At 39.2% G+C, this 19,500-nt stretch overlaps 1 long non-coding RNA gene across 4 annotated transcripts in view; it reads left to right on the forward strand.

The window, feature by feature from the left end:
- The window catches only part of LOC103378159 (uncharacterized), a 117,195-nt gene that overhangs the window by 49,768 nt on the left and 47,927 nt on the right, over positions 1–19,500 (forward strand). For all 4 annotated transcript variants that reach the window (XR_003049547.1, XR_003049546.1, XR_521483.3 and 1 more), the window contains one exon: positions 7,378–7,549. This is a non-coding gene — a long non-coding RNA (uncharacterized LOC103378159). The remainder of the gene's footprint in view (positions 1–7,377; positions 7,550–19,500) is intronic.

The following is a 19,500-nucleotide window of genomic DNA, read 5'->3' on the forward strand; positions in this document are numbered from 1 at the left end:
CTTTAATAGTTCAAAGTTAAACATGTTAAGTTAATATGTTGTGTTGTGTTGTGAGGATCTGTGTTAGAGTCCTCTGGTCCTGTACGGGAGAGAGTGCTCCTCACACCAGAGAATCACCTGCATGGTTTAGCCCTAAAGAGCTAAACTGACCCACACTGTTTTAGACACTTTGCCTTGGAGAACGTTTACCTGTGAATACTAAAGTTGGAACATGTGTTTGTGTAGTGTTGATCCAACCATTTCTTCCCATTTGATTATTTTTAGTTTAAAAAAACCAACTTTGTTGAAAGACATGAAAAGTCAAGCCTTGTGGTTTTCAGTTAGCTAACTGCCTAGCTTTGAACAAGTGTACTGCCAGTACTGCAGTACATTCTGGTACAACTATAAAACAGTCTTCAGAATCCCTTGGAGAGAAGACCACATTACAATTCATTGCTGCAACTCTTAAAATCCACATCAGCAATGATGGACAGGAATATATATAAAATGACAGACAGGTCACATGACTGGTGTTTCAGATCCCATGGTGCTGATCACAACATTGACTCCTCAGGAAATGACAGCTTCTGCACAGCCTTCAAACATGTAACGTAGCAGAGTTAATTTACACATTCTGTTTCATTTTCTTGTCATTAGCACTGGTTTACTGCTTTAGTTGCATTTACAGTCGTATATATGCAGAGACCGTGCCTGGGGATTAGACATGTCTGGGATAGTCTTCGGTTGATTGGCAAAAACTGATTGTTCACGAGTGTTCAAGTACACTTTCTATTATTGCGAAATAGCATTTATCTAATTAAATTTTTTTTTTTTTTTTAAACCATTCCTGTTTGGATTTTCTACATCAAGTATATTTCCCTGGTAGAGCCTTGGTTTGGATGAATGTTCATGATGAGATAAAAAAGAAGAAACCTTTGATCAGTTCTCCACAAAATAATAATAATAGGAATAATAAAAAAATAGCTTCTTTTATTATTGTTGTTGTTGCTTTTATTTTATTATTACTATTATCAATGACAATCATGTACTAATGCATGTTTCACATGCTAAGTGTGTGTCCCCGTTTGCAGTCGCTCTAACACCGTCATCATGAAGTGGTGGTGCTGAGATGGTTCTGTTACACCTGGGCCACGGCTCCAGCCACAGCAGTGTGACTCGGCCAGGCCCTCTGTGTGTCTGTGAAGTGGGGGTTACTTGCCCAGTGGTAGTTACAGAATTGAATTGCACCTTCCTGAAAACCAATTTTTGCACTAAAATCTCACAATGGATCTGGAAGGAGCTGCACGGGAATGGGAGCAGCTTAACGCTGCTGACAAACCTTTACAGCACATTCACAGAATGAGAGTCTGAATCACAGGAGGCACTGTGACCTGTCACCTGTGAATGGAGTGCACTCTGCACAGTCCGGCAGACTAAGGCCTTTTGTATCGGATTGGTTCACATTTCCTCTTTGTCTGCGCCGACGTTCTCAGGTGGGCCAGTGAGGTAAGAGGAGTTCATTACATTTGAGTAGTCTAAAAAGCATGGCAACGAGAGGCAGCTTCCTGTTGTGTGTGCGTAATGTGTTTGGAAGTCTTGTAAAGAGGAAGAGGAGCTGATGCAATGAGTGAAATCCATGCTGACAGCTCACTCAGGCTCCCCGTCAACCCCTGACTGAGTCGTCTTTGAAGTCAAGATTCACAATTGATTTTTTTTTCTTTAAACTTCTTTAATGGCTCCAGGCTTGCACACCATTACTACCAGCTCATCTTCTCTCCGACTTTGTTTTCTAACATTGACTTTAAATGAGAAAGGTACTCGTTCTAAGCCAGAGTTAACGACTTCTTCCACCAGTTAAAGCCAACGTTTCCGTGAACTGTGTTGTATTTTGTTCTTTTTTTATAAGAAATGGTTTAGAAAAAGCTGGGCATGAATCAGCATCGATGTTGATGTAGGAGATGATGGTAGGAGATGATCACAACTTTTGACTGTTAGAGATTGTACCTACAATGTAAATGATAAAGGATGACCGTTGACTAATTCAGTCTGTGTATCTCATGATTCACGCTTCCGCACTTCCTCTAAGTTATTAATAAAAATGCTTTTTTCTCCATTTTCTGCAATGTTTTTCCATTTAGTCATTTAGTAATTTCTTTTTTAAATAATCATGACTTCAATAAGGACAAAAATAATGTGCTAATTTTTTTTTTTGTGTAATTGAGCAGCCCCACCATGTACACGAATGTAACGCCTTATACATCCTGGGCCCATATAATAGCTGGGCATGCTGAGAGCTATTCTGACCAAAAACCCATAGCTTTTTAACTGGAGCGGCTGTATTTTAAACCCCATCTCTAGAGCTGAGCTGAGCCAGCCCGCAGAGCAGACAGTGGCAAACTGCCTCTCGTATTTATTCTATTCTTTTACAGCCATGACTCACAGCCCATGACCACAGGTGAGGTTAGGAACAAAGCAGCAAACTGAGAGCCTTAACTTCAGGATCAGGCCTGCATCACTGCAGTACTGTTCTGTTTGTCCATCTCTTCCCTCATTTTCTCCACTCGGAGTTCAGACCGTTGATGATTGGTCAGTGGTCCGTACTTGTGTTGTTCCTTGTTTGGCGACTGCTCAGAGCACTTCAAATAACAGGTATGGCCTCTGCCTTTGTTTGCTTCCTGGGGATGACGTATAACCTACTAAGTCTAGAATCGAACCCGCAACCCCTTGGGTGTGAAACAACGTCACTATCAGATGTGGAACATTTTCCACAATGCACATTGGCCTCCATTTTGATCTTGTCTGGCGTCCTTACTGCCAGAGCTGGCACCTGGTGGTGAGCCGACTTAGAGGACAAAAGGGTTGGCGGTCAGTCGACTTGATTCCTGGAGGCAGACAGTTTCATTAAGCCTTCAAGTGCACGGACACTTAACCTGGCCAGTTAATCAGCCATGCTAATGAAGGCTGCTGTGAGTCCATATGTCGTAGATCAGAGGCCAACAATGAACAGCTTTCACATGGGCATGTGAATAAAACAAGGTGGTGTGTTATCTGAGTTGTTGCTACAGCGACACCTATCAAAGGATCAGTTTGTGCTTATTTGTTCTAGCTCTGGTGACGTGTATAGCTTTAGGTAACTGTTTATCTTTGTCTCTGTTTATATTCTTGTGTGGAGTATATGCTGTGATTACACATTTTTGTGAGGTCTATGATTCAGCCACAACAGTTATTAGTTTGATTATTGTGTTTTTCTTTTTTTTTTTTTTTGTTCCACTGTATCTTTTATTTTCCTTTACTTGGTTTTCTGCCTTTTTGATTATTGTTTTCTGTGTCCTAAATATATAAATATATAACTTAATTTTGTCTGAATCCGAGGTATTGCTGCGCTACCCAACACTGAGAGGGTTTTACGTTTCTCCTGCTGTAGAAGTTCTCCCTCCCGCACTCTGCCTACTTTAGCTATAACATCTCTATAACTAGTCTGCACTTCCTTTTAGCAATGCTCTCACTGACCACTTAGACAGACCGCACTTAGCTCATGTCATGCTCAGTCAATTTCTAACAATGCAATATGATGCTCTGCAGGCCTGTGTCAGCTCCATGCAGCAGCGGAGGTCTATATGCCAGTGTTATTCAAATGACCGTTGAACACAAACCGTAGCGTGCTGCTCTGTGCTTAAACAATGTCATTACTGCTCAGCAAGAAAAAAAAAAAAAAAACATGTCCAATTTGCCACTAGATTTGGTCAATCGTTTGTTTGTTTTGGTGCTAAATGCCTGATTGGCTTGTTGCAGAGGAAATGTCTTACAAGTGAAATCGACACGTGGCGCAAGAGCTACATGTGTACAGGAAAATACTAATAAACATGNATATATATATATATATATATGGGTTCTGTATGGCCTGTGTTTTGTAGTTGTGTTGTTTTACCTGGGTATTACATTTTTTGGCTAAATTCACACTGGTTGTTATCTAACTTTTCAGTTGTTTTTGGCTACTCTCATGATAGCTTCCGCTAACTCCAAACTGGTTATTAGCTGACTTCATATTTGCTTTTGATTCATTTCACACTTGTTATTAGCTAATTCCCTACTTAATTTGGCTAACTACACAATTATTGGTTATATTTGTTTCTGGCTGAATTCTCATAGGATATTAGCTAAATTAAGTTGTTTTCAGCTAACTTCATACTTGTATTTGGCTAAATTCACTTGGCTTTTTAGCTAACTTTATAGCAGTTGTTGGTCTGGTATGTCAACTTAATATAAAACTTGTTAAGATCAAAATAATGTGCAGAACATTTTTCAGTTGTTATTTTCTGTACTGCAGCATGACTCGGCCCCTGCAGAAACTCCAGCCTCTATCTATATATGCAGTCTCTATATTGAACGGAGATCCTGCTCGCTTTTATATAAATGTAGCCATTTTCCTCAGAAACGCCTGAAGCCTGCACCCGCGGGGCTTTATCATGAGAAATATATGCAGCCATTTGTCTTCTTATGGCTTTATTAGACTCTTGTTTTATTTCATTGTCTGTGCTGACTGTATAAGTTTCTTTCATGTTGGAAGCACTTACACTGATATTGCTTCTCTGTAAAAGCACCCGCTTTTTTTCCTCACCACAGGCCACAAAATTGGATTGCAGCAGCTGTAATTCCTGTAAAGTGCGAGGATCTGTTGTGACTTTGTTGCCTTCATGGGTGTAAGAGCTGCTACATGTTTACACTGTGGTGGACGCTCTGCTCTGTATGTTTTATATATAAACGATATAGAGATTACCATACCTGCAAATCTCATAAATGGCAGTGTTGAAACATACATATTTGGTCTATTTTTTATATATATATTTACATAAATGACTCTAGTGGGAGCTGGTGGGTTAGGTTTGGGAAGGGCAGTAAGATTCCTGACCTAGAGAGTACAGTCTATTTGTGGGATAATGGACTGTTTGTGACCTACATGGATGCTATGATAATGTCCCAGTGGAAATGAGCTAACACAGTGCTAAGTTACTTAACCTACTGGAAACCAATGCACCCTGCAGCCATATAGAATTCCAACTGGATGTATGGCTCAACAAATACGATTTGTCGAGGGTTTACTTTGTACAGTTCCACAGGAACCAGGACCCAATTGGTACTTGTCCGTGAATAGTTCTAAAATGAGAAATCAAACATGTGGCATATGATATCTGTGATTTGTTTAAAAAAAAATAAAAATCCAAAGAAGGATTTCAATGATTGGGGGAATAAAAATAGAAGTTTACATATTTTGCTCTGTTGGAAACACCAACTAACACCTGGAGTCACTGACTCCTGAACTCCACAGGACTTTACCTCCTGTGAAAAAGTTAGTGGTTATTTTAGGCAAGATTTTAATGGATAATCACCTGAAGAGCTCTACAGTATGACCTTTAAAGCCACCAAAGTTTTCTAAAAAGGTTACTATGGTTTGACGATTGCAGCACAAGACAATATAATCTGTAGTCACGACCCAGTCTTTGGGAAGCAATGCCTTAAAGCCCACCCCTCTGTCTATTTTGTGCATCAGTACTTCCTGTGTAAATGTTCTCTTTGTCATAAAACCCTTTTACTTATACTAGCCTTGTTAAAGGTTCCTGTAGTGGAATCATGCCTTGATTTCATCCCAAATGCTCCTCAGAAACTTATTGGCCCTAACGTCAGTAACAGCCACTGCAATACTCTACTTGATTACTGTGTTATTACCTGAAAAAGGTGGCAATACAAAAGAGAGGAGCTGTGCAGAAAACTAGAGCTTTTGCGTCAGCCTTTCAGCAGTGCTGGAGGTTGGTGTCACTAAATGTACACTCTCCAGAGAAGCTTTGGCTTCATCATGATCATCATCATCACTGTCGCTCCAAAAAACATTAAAAAAAAGTCCTCTCCCCTGTGTCTTTGAAGACGTCGGCTGCTAATTCATCATCTATGTTTGTTATATCGCTTGTAAATGCGGAGTGATAATTTGAAAAGAATCCTCCTCTGATTTTTGTATATTTTTTTTCTGGGTCAAGTGCAAAATGAGATACAGCGGGACCAGTCAGGGATGCGCCAGTGCTGGTTTCTATGGTAACTGCAGGGCTGTATTTAGTGTGCCTGGCTTGGACTCAGGCAGAGAGGAAAAGGGAGAAAGAGTGAGGAGCCCTCCCTAAAGAACAAGGCAGAAAGTAGGGCACCGTCTCCAATCACTGTAAATCAAAACCTCTCAGCTTGGGAACAGGTTATGTGATGAATCCCCAGCCTTGTTTAAGAAAGCTACACTGATTATGATGATTCATACTTAAAAAATTAGCCAAAGTGTTCAATCCATTGAAGTTTCAAATCTTCAAATATATCGTTCATCGAGTTGAAAGTAAGTAAGTAAGTAAATTCCAAAATGATGATATATACATTTAATGGCTTCAACTAAAAATGCTTTCCTAAAGTAAGCTACACATTTAGCTAACTGCTAAACTAGCTAAAAATAGCCTGAGAGCATTTTGTAAATTCAGGCTGCTGTGGTTCCATCACACCAGAAAATGTGTTATTGTTACAGTGAAAGTGTGAATGGAAATCATTGGTCTTGAAACTGTGTTTTCTTTGGTCTTGAGGCAATAAATCAAATTACTCTGCGACCCAAGGGTTAAATATCCTGCTGTTACAATTATTATTGCCGTGCTGCATAATTACAGCGCTTAATCAATTACAAGTCTGAGTACACTTTTATTGGATTTTTTTTCCCCGGTATCAGTCATTTTAAAATGGGTTGCTTTAGCTGACATATAATGAACATTAGTCCAATTTGTCTCTCTATCCAAAATAAAATGAAATATTTCTTCTCTTGGGTTTCCTTAATACAGTAATAGGGACTGAAGTGCTAACTATCCACTGGTGGTGGTAGAAACAAGGGACTATTATCCTGATTTTCTACATTTGAATTTAGAAAAAAAATGAGCTGATGTATTACCAGGCTTTGTATGTTGTTGAATTTAAATGTGTCTTTGCAACACACACACAGGAACAATACAAATGACTAATATAAATGTAATAATCGCTGAGATATTAAGGTTCATGGGGCTGTTTAGTTGAACACAAACCGGCTATTATGGCAGGTATTGAAGAAAGGTCAACACAAAGATCTTCTTGAATAGCTTCAGTTTCGCTCTCTTTTTTTAGGTTTTTATAACCACTGGCTGCCACCTAGTGGAAAGGTATTTAGTTGTTTTGCCTTTCACTGTTGCATAGACTATGGCAAACTCTCAGCAAATGCTAATATGCAGAACGCTGAGATTAGTATTTCCATCTGATAATCTCTGACGGCACACTAGGGACACTCTAGGGACATTGATTTAGAGGAATATTTTTGTATGAAAAAAAAAATTAACGCATTCATTTCTTTTGCAGACAGAGTGAAAACCCTGTGCGGGACTTTACTGAAGATAATTACAACAGCCACAGCCAGTTTCCAGCTTCTGATCGCAAGACCTAAAGACAGTGAATCATTTAACCTGACCGGTGTGGTGACATCGACGAAGATGAGACGGAGCTCTGATTAACTAATCACTACATCTCGTTGGTGAGTCCTGTTGAATTTTATTACATTATTAATGAAAGTTCGCTCCACTCTCAGCCCTGTTTCTATCTTAAAACTCTGTCCAATCATTATTCTCTAATGCATGTGATGGTTGTTGTCGTGTCCTTGTTGTTTCGACAACAGGCGGCTACAGTCTGCTGTTGTCTAAAGGTGTGTTTGGCGGTGTGTCTCACCAGGCCTGGTCGAGCGTGTGATTTCCTTTTAGAACTGCCGCCAGGTGCTGAGAACCTCATATGCAAATTATATCTGAACACATGTATTGAACACATTTGTTGTACCTAAGTAAATGACATATGACATATTTTCAGTCTTTCAATCTTCCTCGTAGGAAGGTTATTGAGTTCTTGACCTCACATATTTGCCTTCCAAAAGACAAATATATAGAGTCTAGTATAAGTAAAAAAAATCGCATGACTCATTCTTAAACCTAAGCTATAACATACTACTATTACGTTGTAGTAAACGAAGGTGATCAATTCCAGGGGAGGGATGTGGTTTTTCTGTGTCTACAAATGCCCTTCACTGGACACCACACAAACCACAACTGCTAAAGTCCTGCACACTAGATTGCTAAAGGGTTATGGTGCATGTTGCTTTTGATCCATATCAATAATCCCAGCCATTAATTCAGAAATGGACGAATACATCTGACTCACATTTCAAAAATGAATTTAATTGAACAACAAATATGAGCTAAAAGGTGAATTAAAAATCAAATTAGTGCAAATATTTTATATTTTATAGCATTTTGTAGCTTTGTCCGTCACTTCAGATGACAGACACATTCAAGTTTTTGACACCATTTTTATCTTATTGAATAATAACATACTTATCTGTTAAACTATGGTTTTTACAGTACTTAAAAAACAAAACGAAACACTAGCTACACCTGCTGGGTGGACAAAGGAAAGATAAGACTTGTTTGTGTTTGCGTTAAAGCAGAAAGACACACTGCTTCGGTGGGTGACTGTGGGTTATGAGAAAACAAGCAGGGAAAGTTCAAAGTGGGAGCAGTCCCAGATGTTGTATTCAAATGAGGCTGGAGAACAGCTTCAATGGGGATTTTCTGCTTCTGTTTGAAGTTTGTCAGTGTAATGGGGCCTATATTTGGCTTCCTGCGCCCTGTTTAAAGCTGAAGAGAACGTCGAGTCTCATGTCTGCTTTAGATGGATTGCTGCTGTAAGGATAACACAGACTGATTGAACCTTGGCTTTTACATATTTGTGATTTCAAAAGAAGTGTCCCACTTTGGAAAGGACAATACTGCCTTTGTTGAACACAATGTAAACAGTGCCTTATCATTCACTGGTGTTCTTGTTCTTTTCTTTCTAATCGTTTTAGAATTCAGTACATGCTCCGGCAAAGCAGCAGTTCTGATAATGTGGTTGTTATGCTGCCCATTACTTCGACAGTGAAATCTTAATGAGAGGAAGAGTAAAAATAAGAAATGTGCACTGTGTGTACCAAAAAGAAAAGGTGATTCTTTTTGTTTAAGAGCAGCAAACAACTAAGGATTATGTTTCTCAGAGTCAGACGTGACCTACACGTACTTTTAACTGGTACCACAGTATATACACTACCACTGCAGTTAAAGCCAGATTAACTATTATGTGTCAAAGAACCCAGTGGCCTCTTTTATATCTCAAGAAAGTGCCTCGCTACTGAGAAAAAAAGGGACTATTATTAAAGAATAGGATGGGCAACCAAATGGAAAAGATAGTTAAAGGTCAGCCAAAAATGTCAGTGGAGTCTCCTTTGGGTCAGGTGTTTCATCTTTTAAAAGCAACTATAAATAATCCATAATAGCCTGCTCTGAGATTTATATACACCTGTTGGAGACTGTTGGTTGTGGGACATGGCTGCAGAGACACATATCTCGTGGTGCAGTTTTAAACAGTATTTTATAGCCTTTTCCCTGTCAGTATTCAGTTACGTCATTCAAAATTGGAATTAGCATAGGAAAGTATTAACAATGGCCGTACTTCATGTATGTTGCCTCACATTATCAGGTTTTAGCTCTTTGTCTTGTCAGAAAACTGTCCATTTTACGCTACCTAGCTATACGCTAGCTGGAGGAGCACAGTAGCTTGATAACAGGCACAAACCATCATCTATCTATCTATCTATCTATCTATAGTTTAACCTTATTCATTTGCTGTTGTTGATCAGCTGGAAAGCCACATTAATAATGTATATTAATATATAAAGTGTGATACCGTTAATGTGTTTTTATCGTCTTAATTCCTTGACTCATTGCACCGGCGGTACTGTGGATGATTCACCACTCCTTCCTCTGGAGTTAGGCCTGCATTCATCTTTATTTGCCAGAGGTGGTTCTGTCACACAAATGGCACTGTCAATAACAATGTTCCGTCCTGCCCACCCACTGTCTTCATTTGTTGTCGTGAGATAAAGCTGCAACTGGGAGAGCTTGTGGATCCCTGCCTGTACTGTAACCCTTAGTGGACCTGGATAATCTTTGAACACGAGAACAAACTCATATCTGTTTTAATTGTTCTTTCAGTGTTTGTGGTTGGAGCGCGAGCAGGAAAATAGACTGGATTGAATGATCGGATGTCCCTTCATTTGTCCAGACAGTTGACATTTAGCTTTTTGAGAGGCTAACATTTTTTTGTCAATTTTGCACCGTTGACTCACACTTCTGTTGTCTTGTCACTATGATGAGTTATGATGGTGGAAGTGATGTGTGTCCATGTGGTTTGGGGTTCAACAACGGACTATATAACCTCTAAATAATAATTAGGGGTGTAATCTCCCAGTCAACTTATTGGTTGATATGTTCTGTCTGTCTTCTGGATCAGCCCAACCCACAGAGAGACACAGAGAGAGTTAGTAACCTACTAGAAAGACTAGGTCCAGTGATTTACTGAATATCTATTTAAACTTGAGCGTTTCGTTGACAGTCAGCCCTTGTCTTTGTCAAAGTCATCCACAGTTTGGTAGCATTTAAAAAATAATAATAACAAAAAAACAAGTTCAATGGAACGTTTGTATGCAACAGTTTACGTATCACAGCTCATTTACAAACATGATATCTCAAAACGGTAAGCTAAGTGTGCTAGGTTACTCTGTTCATTTTGAGTGAATGAACACGTTAGAATCCATAATTGTTGCTGTTACATTCAATAGACGTTGATAAGCTGCTAATGACCAGTCTGTGCTTTTTTGGTAAATAATGCTTCATAGAGTCAAGTTCTTACCAACACTTATTGATTAATGAAACTGATTTTCATCAAGAACACATAATTATGACGTTAATTTACCTCAAGTGATTTATTCATGATTCTAAAGGGGAATTAATTTCAATAGGAATACAATTAAGAGAGTCGACAGATGTCGCAGGGGAAAAAACCGAGTGTACTGCTGCAGTAATGACAGAAGTGTAGAGACACATCATGAACAAGCTGCACTTTAACATCAGTTCAATACACGATTTCCATCTCACTGGAGGACTTCCTGGTCAGTGTACTGTCCAGGTCTGGCCTGGTGTATTTTCTGTACCAGATTGTACCATGGTGCACTGTTATAAGCAGCATTTTAAAATTCTCCTTCTGATTAAACGTATGTGAAGTAAATAAATAAAGATCCATGACATGATGTGAAATATAGATACATTGAATAAAGAAAATAGGAAACCACATGGTCGCATGACAGAGCATTCAGTTCATGGGCTTTTGCGTAAATATGGTGATGGACAGGTTGACAGATTGGGTCAGACGTCAGACTCCCTGGACCATGATATTTACAGTTCTAGTCTGCGGTGAAAGAAAAACCAGAAATTGAGGTTCCATCTTGGTAGAAAAAAAAACAGGGGTCAGGTGTGGCTTAGTGGTTAAGGAAGCGGACTTGGGTCCAGAAGGTTTCAGGTTTGAGTTACCACTGAGGTGCTCTGAGCATGGCCCCGTCCTCACACACTGTTCACTTTGGTGATAGGTTAAAAACAGAGGTCACATTTGGTTGTTGGTGACCAGAATGGAAGGATTAAAAATAAGAATTTAGAGGAACAGCTGAGGTTGAGCAGTTTTACAGGTTAAGGACATGTAGCCCTAAAAATGTTGCAGACTAAACTGCCGGGAGGAAGATAGGAAAAAAAAAAAGGACGATGTCAGAAATTTACAGGAACATTGTTATTAGAGCGGTGGAGTAAGATTCAAATTTCAGCACTGAGAGAAGCTGAAACAACAATAAACCGTGTTGTAAATCTCGGATTTAACAGACGGCAGAAATTTGATCTTGGGACTGACACTGGTCAAAACAAAAGACAGCTTTCAGTCGACTGGGAGAAGTAGAGATTTGACGGGCTGCGTTTGAAACCAGGGGAAGATGAAGCACAAAGAAAACAGGAGACGGCTCGCTAGTCACAGGGAGCAAATTGGTTTCGAAGAAAGAGGTTCAATGATGTACCGTATGCACAGACTTAAAAATGGGAAACACTTAAACGACAGGTGTGGAGGATCAGGATATCACAGGAGGCTAGGTATAGGCAGGCCTTTAGGGAGTATACTATATGTATGTGGTGGACGAGAGGAGAGGAAAACCAGGTGAGACACAGGAAAAGAAAAGAAAAGAAACAAAGACGATAACTAAGTTGGCAGAGCTGTAACATAATAAAAGTGATTGGCGTTGTTAAGATGGAGGACTAAAATGATCAGCTTGATGAAGATTACCATTAGTCTTAGTTGAAGGATTATAAACTAATGACTGTGAAACGATAGCGATAAAAACATGTCAGTAAAACACAAAATCTTTCCTCCCAAAGAACACAAAACAAACAAGATGGATGTTCTTTGAATGAGTATCCCAAGGCCTGAACATGTTCACGAATAGTTTATTTATCTATTTATGAATTTTGTTGTTTTGTTTTTCGAAGAGTGCTGTAGCAAAAAAAAAAAAAAATTAAATGTTGCTTTCACATCCAATCACAAATGGCTGCATTAACAGAGACAGATGCACAGCAGCAAAATAAATGATTCTGAAGAGCATGTCAGATACCGACGGCTGGCCCGAAGCAGGGTCATTTAACAGTTTTGCCCACTCATGTAGGATTAATTTGATACTGCAGACGCTTCCGAGATTAAAAATGCTCCGAGGCCCCCAGGATTCTGTTCCCGTAGTCTTTTTTTTTTTTTTTATCTGGGAAAATTTATTGTCTCACAGCGTGCATGACAGACTCCTTTCTCATTTTGTATTTATTTATTTATTATTTTACTGCTGTGGAGATTGATAAATGTTTCCCTCTGTCATAATTTATCAACTCTTTGTCATCTGTGTTGCTATTTTTATGTCCATTTGTTTTACCACAGCCAGTCAAACCTCATGTCACATTTTTCTGTGTAAAAGGACTGACCTTTGTCATTTTACAAATCTGAGGGTTATAGTATCAAAGTCCTGCCTAACATTGAAGTAGGTTCTAGCTAGTGCTAGCTAACGCCTAGCCAAAAGAGTCATGCGTTAGTGGTAGACAGCACAGTAGAAGTATTGCTCTATGAAACAACTAGGCTACATAGCTAGAAAAAAGGCTTGTAGGTACATACAGCAACATTTCTAGGTTCAACCATGCTAACCTATGCTAATACTAAAATTTAACAAGTGTTAAATACTATAGGAGAGTTGACAGCACAGGGCAGAGAAATGTAATGTAATCAACCAGAAAATCTGACTGGATCTCGTGTAGGAAATATTCTTCAAATGCATCATGTGTCACTGCTGCCAGAGACGAAGGCTGCATTCATTAAAGGACACAAAGAGCTGCCTGTCAGAGAAGTGCACTATTAGTGGTACGAGTAATCAGCTCGGCTCCTCAGACATTTCACATCTACTCGGATCTCTTCTGCCATTGTCTGTTTAATAATCACTTTCTCTTAAATATGCTGCAGAAAATTTCACAGAAGGTGATGTTTTTTTCATGTTTTTTGTACATTTTCCTAAAAGAGACTGAAATTGGAACGTGTCTACACTCATTTCAACATTTGCTTTCGTTATTTGGGTTTTGGTTTGTTTGGGTTTTTTTTTTTTAAGCTTTTCATTCGTATCCAGTTCGCTACAGAGAGGCACACACTGTTGGCTGGCTCTGAGTGAAACTGGATGTGGATCACATGGGAATAAACCAACAAAACAATCCAAGCCAAGTTACTCCACTTTTGATCAGTCTCTCATATTTGTACTGAAATACGTCTTCCTGAAGGGAACTGTTTTTGAGTGAAGCTTCCATGTTGTTTTTGGTGAGGTACAGTACTGTCGGACGTCTTAGTGTGTAAACAATGGAGAATTTACATCATTGTCATACATTGAAGTCTGTTTCTTTGATAGTGTTGAAAATAATGCACACATTTGTGGGGATATATTTGATATAACTAAGAATGGAAAGGAAAAAACAGGGAATTCCAAAGTGATCCAAGGTATTGAAGTAGCAGTGTGACTATACAGACAAGGAGGCAACAGGATCAGGTTTCTGTTCTTTTTGGTGGGAGTAACCGCTGAAAATTAATCTAAATTGATTAATCATGTTTTGATTAAATCTGCTCTGAAGTGATTGCTTCTTAAAATGCAAAAATAATATGGAAATTACAAAAACAATTACAATTTTGACCTTGGTAACATTTTCCTTCAGTAATATAATCCTCATTTCAGATTAGCACACAAAGTATACAAGAAAATAGGTTTTAAAAACCTCACATGTTGATAAAGTTGATAAATGTTCTGCTTTGTAAAATAAGCCCTTGAAAAATGCTACACAATGAATTCCTTCCTTTTTAAGTGGGCTGAGAATTTCTGCAACGCTCCAAATGTATTCGTCTTATGGCACTATTAATCTTGTGACGCACTCGGCTGCACTCTTCTTTAAATTCACTGGTTGTGTTTATCGCAATGCAAAAATGCAAAGAAAAAAAAAAGGACAGAACAACTCCTAGTCTGTGGTTTTTTAGCCTTGGCCGATCCTTGTAAACCCAGTAATACTGTTTGTTTACCACTTTATCCCAACATCAGACAGACATGTCCGACAGGCAGCTGAAGATTGTGTCACTCCCACACAACAAGTCAATATGGAAAACAAGCGTTGGTCTCTTTCAGGGTGGCAGGAGTTGTTAATCCACTTCTAGGTTGTGTTATTTTGTTCTTCAGTTGTTTAAAATTTTTTATCCTCGCCAGACAGCAAGGCTACTACGTCTCTGGGCTGCTCTGGCTTTTAGACAGCATTTTCCAGGCCTCAGTGTCACATGTGACGGCTTAAGTATCTCAGCGAGCCGCACAACTGGTAATACGCCTGTGTCTGTGAAGAAAACAAAACAAAAAAAAAAACTCCCTGCACTTGTCCTATCACTTGTAAATGGTCTCACGATGATCCTACAATGGGGATCTATCTGAGTACTTTAACTGTCTGACCAAGATAGGGGTGTTCTGGTACATTCTGTCCTTTTTTTGGTATTTTTTTTTCTCACAACTTTTTATCTGAAATCACATTAAACAACGACCTCGTACAAAAGAATCGAACACAGCATTTCTCTAAATTACCGACCCCTATAATTAAGAATAAATTATGTGTTAAAATGCTTAACGTGGTTTTATTGGGACATGGATTTCGTGTATATTCAGCATCATTTGAAACAGTGGCGGTGGTGGAGCCTGGTAGTCATTTTTCATATTCTCTGCTGCAGCTTGGGTAGCTGTTGTCGTGGGTGTGGATGCGTGCCCTCGGGTTGGGCATTAAAATCATCAAACAAAACACAAAACATACTCAAAGCCGACCATTCTCTGGCGGTTTCGTACAAAGGGATATTTATGGCCGGCCGACGCTGCTCAGATTTCAAGAAAATGGTAAAGATTTATTAGGTTTCCAGTCCATTAAAACTACAGAGTCATTTATCAGACGTGGAAAGTGCAGCAGTAGCAGCAGCTCAGCCATTGAGTAGGTGAAGTAAAGTAAGTATTCTATTGAGGTCAACACACAGGTTACAGTGGACTGTACTTCCCCATATTTTATTTGACTTCACTATAGTATTATAAAATTGTTACCTGAGAGTATCCATCCATCCATCCATCCATCCATCCATCCATCCATCCAAAAATCAGAAAGAAAAGTAAAACCATGATGGTTCTGTCTTCTGATTCTGGTCTCTTGGCAAACTACCAGTATTCCCATAGGCATCAAGTAGTAACTGTTTGTGGCTTGTGCTCTAAAATAACATGTTAGTAGTGTAAAGTGATGGGAACGGCTGCTCTCACAATGCTACAGGGACTTTTGTTTTGGTTTATATTAAAAAAAAAAAAAAACAGTGGGAGAAAGAGTCTAATGGATTGTGACTGCAGGGAGACTGCAGACTGATTCATATTGTTGAGGACCAAGAACTTCACTGAAGTTTTGGAAGTCATAACTTTTTATGTGTTCTTCAAGCTGCACTTTACTGACCGAAACTTTATGAAGCTAAATTTTAAGTCACACTTTTTAATTAATTTCCATCTAATATGTATCTTTCAATTCTTGCATCCACACAAGAAGTGTTTGTCTTTCAATGCAACGTGAAAAGGTTCCAGGCCAATCACCCAACACAGTACTCACATGGTACAGTGGGGGGGGGGGGTGGGGGGGGGACCAGTGAATTAAAAATGACTATAATTAAATAACTCTGGTTAATAAGTTTAAGACGTACAAGGGGAGTTCATGTGATTTTACACATTCATAGTATTTGGAAATTATATTAACGCATAATAATTGTTATTGATGTAATATCATGATAAATTCTCTGACAATAATCGTAAAGTAAATCTATAATCCTGACATCTCTAGTTACAGATATGACTATTTACTGTATTTATTTAGCTGGAAAATAATTAAAATCTTTCCCAAAAAGAAAAAAAAAACCCCGCTCTCATTGGCTACAGCTGTCTCTGAGAACCATTAACTGATTACACGTTTGTACTTAAATATTTGATAAAGATATAAATAAATAATCAGAAGCAAAGGAACTATAAACTGCTATGATTTCAGGAATTATGAGGTCATGTGGACGGCAGGCAGATCCACAGCAGAATGTATGCAGCATCATGTGGTGTGGCTGAGAAGCTGTTGGTGGTTCTGGCCTCCAGTCTGTGACAGCTCTGTGCTCGTGTCAGGCTGCTGGCGTCACAGGAACATGCATCGCAAACTTGTCGCAGCGCCTCTCCTTCACCCACCCGCTTCCTACTGAAACTAAGCACAGCACACATCCTCACAGACACCTTCGCGAGTCACACACACACACACACACACACGCGCATGCGCACGATGCACCACACACACACACACACACGCGCACACACAACAAACAGACACTGTTATGTTGACAAATCCTTCCTGAGCTGGCCCTCCATCTGTGAGTCATGGCGTGGTACAGCAGTCCAACTCCCCCTTCATCTGCCATCCAGTGATCCTCATTTTTCCTGGCCACCGTTCCTAGAATAATTTAGATTCGAACCCCCCTCTGATTTCAGACCTGAGACCAACTACGTGTTAGAGGGCAGCTTTCCAACTCAGGGGTCAGGTTCATGATTACAGCTTGACTGGGTCGAATGTATTACAGTGTGATATCTCCCACTCCTCGGCCTGTTTGACTGACGCTCTCTGCAGCGTTCCCATTTTCTCCCAGCACATATTCATTCCTTCAGCCTGGCTCATATATGAAACACTAATGGGATTAACCGCAGTGACACTAATCTCAAATCTGACATTAGACTGCAGGGCGACTCTTCCCATCCCGTGAGGGATCCAACATGTTCTGGATTACATAATTGCATTCCGGCTTCCTACCTGAATGTGAATGATAACAAATGGATGATAAGCAGCTGGGTGTATAGAGCATGGACTCTTTGTTTCCTGTCATGTCTCCTTCTGTTACGTATCACAGAACCTAGTGATCATATATTCTATAGAGGGCACTGTTATCACCAGGATAACTCTGGTTCTGTGCAGCAGTGTAACCAAACTGGGTTGGTTTTTTTTAAGTGTTTCTCAAATATCACTTCATTGACTTGATTTGAAAAATTATTTTAAATGACTTTTCTGTTCTCGTAATTAAATCAGAGTGGAACAATTGACCTGGGCAGAGATAAAAAACGGCAAAACAAGCATTTAAAGCTATGTTTTTCCCGACTTTGTTCTCATTTGCAGCAAAAACCAATTCAGATTTTCATCTGTGGCTCTCTGACCTTTACACAAGTGCATTATTGCCTTGGACTTGAACTTGAACTGGAGTAGGAAAAGACAAAGAAACAGAACTGCTGTTATTGGAATACTTATGTAGTAATGCACTGGAGTGGCTTGGTTGATTGGTTAAATGGGTGAAACTTGCTATTATTACACAGACACAGCTGTGTAACTGCTTTAAAAAAAGATCAGCTTTGCATCTAAAAAAAAGACAAAACGTTTGTGAAAGACTGTTTGTGCCTCATTTTGTGACTTTAAGACTTTAAATGTATATTTATAATGTTGTTTTAATTTGAAGAAACAGAACTTTATACATTTTGTCATATAAATTAGTACGATAACCTTCTTAATTCAATCAGTCTCATGGAAGAGCTTCTTTCAGCTAACAGGCTAAGTCAAAGCTACGTCTGTCTTGGTCAAAGCTGGAAAAAAATCTTTCATACTTTTATCAGTGTACCCCTAAACTACTGCTATGCCGTGTACGATAGATTCGGGCAGGTTAGATTCTTCCATTGTTTACACCTTGAGCAAAACAGCTGCTGGATCGTCAACAGGAAGTAGAAGTCAAGAACATGTTAGCCCTGTTCTGTCCTCCCTCCATTGGCTCCCTGCGCGCTCCAGGATTGATTTTAAACCAGCCTTGTGGACGTGTTAATGCTCCAACGTTGTTGCTCCACACTCCCTCACTGAGTTACTTCACTTCTACGTACTCTCTAGTTCTCGGCTGACCTGAGGGTCGGACCGGAGCTCAGTCAGGTTCAGGCTTCTGTAGCCGCGGCCCCTTTAACTCCAGAACTGACTGTGTTTGGTAATTAGACAGGCTTCATCTCTGACTATTTTAGAAACATTTTTCCTTTTCTATTGCCTTTAACACAGTATGAATGGTTGTACTTAAATGTACAGACGTCTGTTATATATATTTTCTTTATTTCCTAATTACTTATTTTAGTTGCTTTAGCCCTCCGTTTTATGTCCGTGTTTTATTGTATCGCACAGCACTTTGTTTAAACGGTTTTGTTTGTTTTTTTTAAATGCACTTCACAAATAAATGGGATTGGGTTAAAGGATTCTTCCTCACTTTAGTCTGGCTGTGTTTACAATGGCCTTTAAAAAATCAGGCAGCAATAATTCCACTTGAATTCAGAATTTGAACACCAGAGTCTGTGCTACGATATAAAGTATATAGTTGAGACTAAGTAGTAAGTTACACTAAAACGTGAAAGGGACTGGTGTGTGTGATTTCATTATTAATTAGTATTGATACTCTGTCAGTTTAATCAACACTCACTTATTACTCATGAGAGTATCAATATTACAATACCATGGACTCTATACTCTCATCACTAGTGTATGGCATATGAGGAAAGTGCAGACGTATTTCTTAGTCCTTATAAACTTTGACCATAAAGAACTATTCCTTATAATGTAAAAACTGGACATCCTTCCTACAAACCTGCACTAAAATGCCTATATTAAAGCTGTCATTGGTAATAAAGTCTTCCTGAGGCAGAGTCTATCATTCACAGACACCTTACATTTATAATGTGACGGATGCTCTGACCACAGCTGCAGACTCTGCCTTCACTCTCTGACAGTTCTAAGTCTTCAGCAGCTGCTGCTTTGACGTACTGGGAATATTGGAGAAAATCCATAATGGATTATTTAAAACCAAAACAAACTGTCAACAATGAGTTCTGTTGACAACCAAACCACCAGGTGTAACCAAAGTGCA

Source organism: Cynoglossus semilaevis, chromosome 4 (assembly GCF_000523025.1).
Source record: "Cynoglossus semilaevis isolate Cse_v1.0 chromosome 4, Cse_v1.0, whole genome shotgun sequence".
NCBI lineage: Eukaryota > Metazoa > Chordata > Actinopteri > Pleuronectiformes > Cynoglossidae > Cynoglossus > Cynoglossus semilaevis.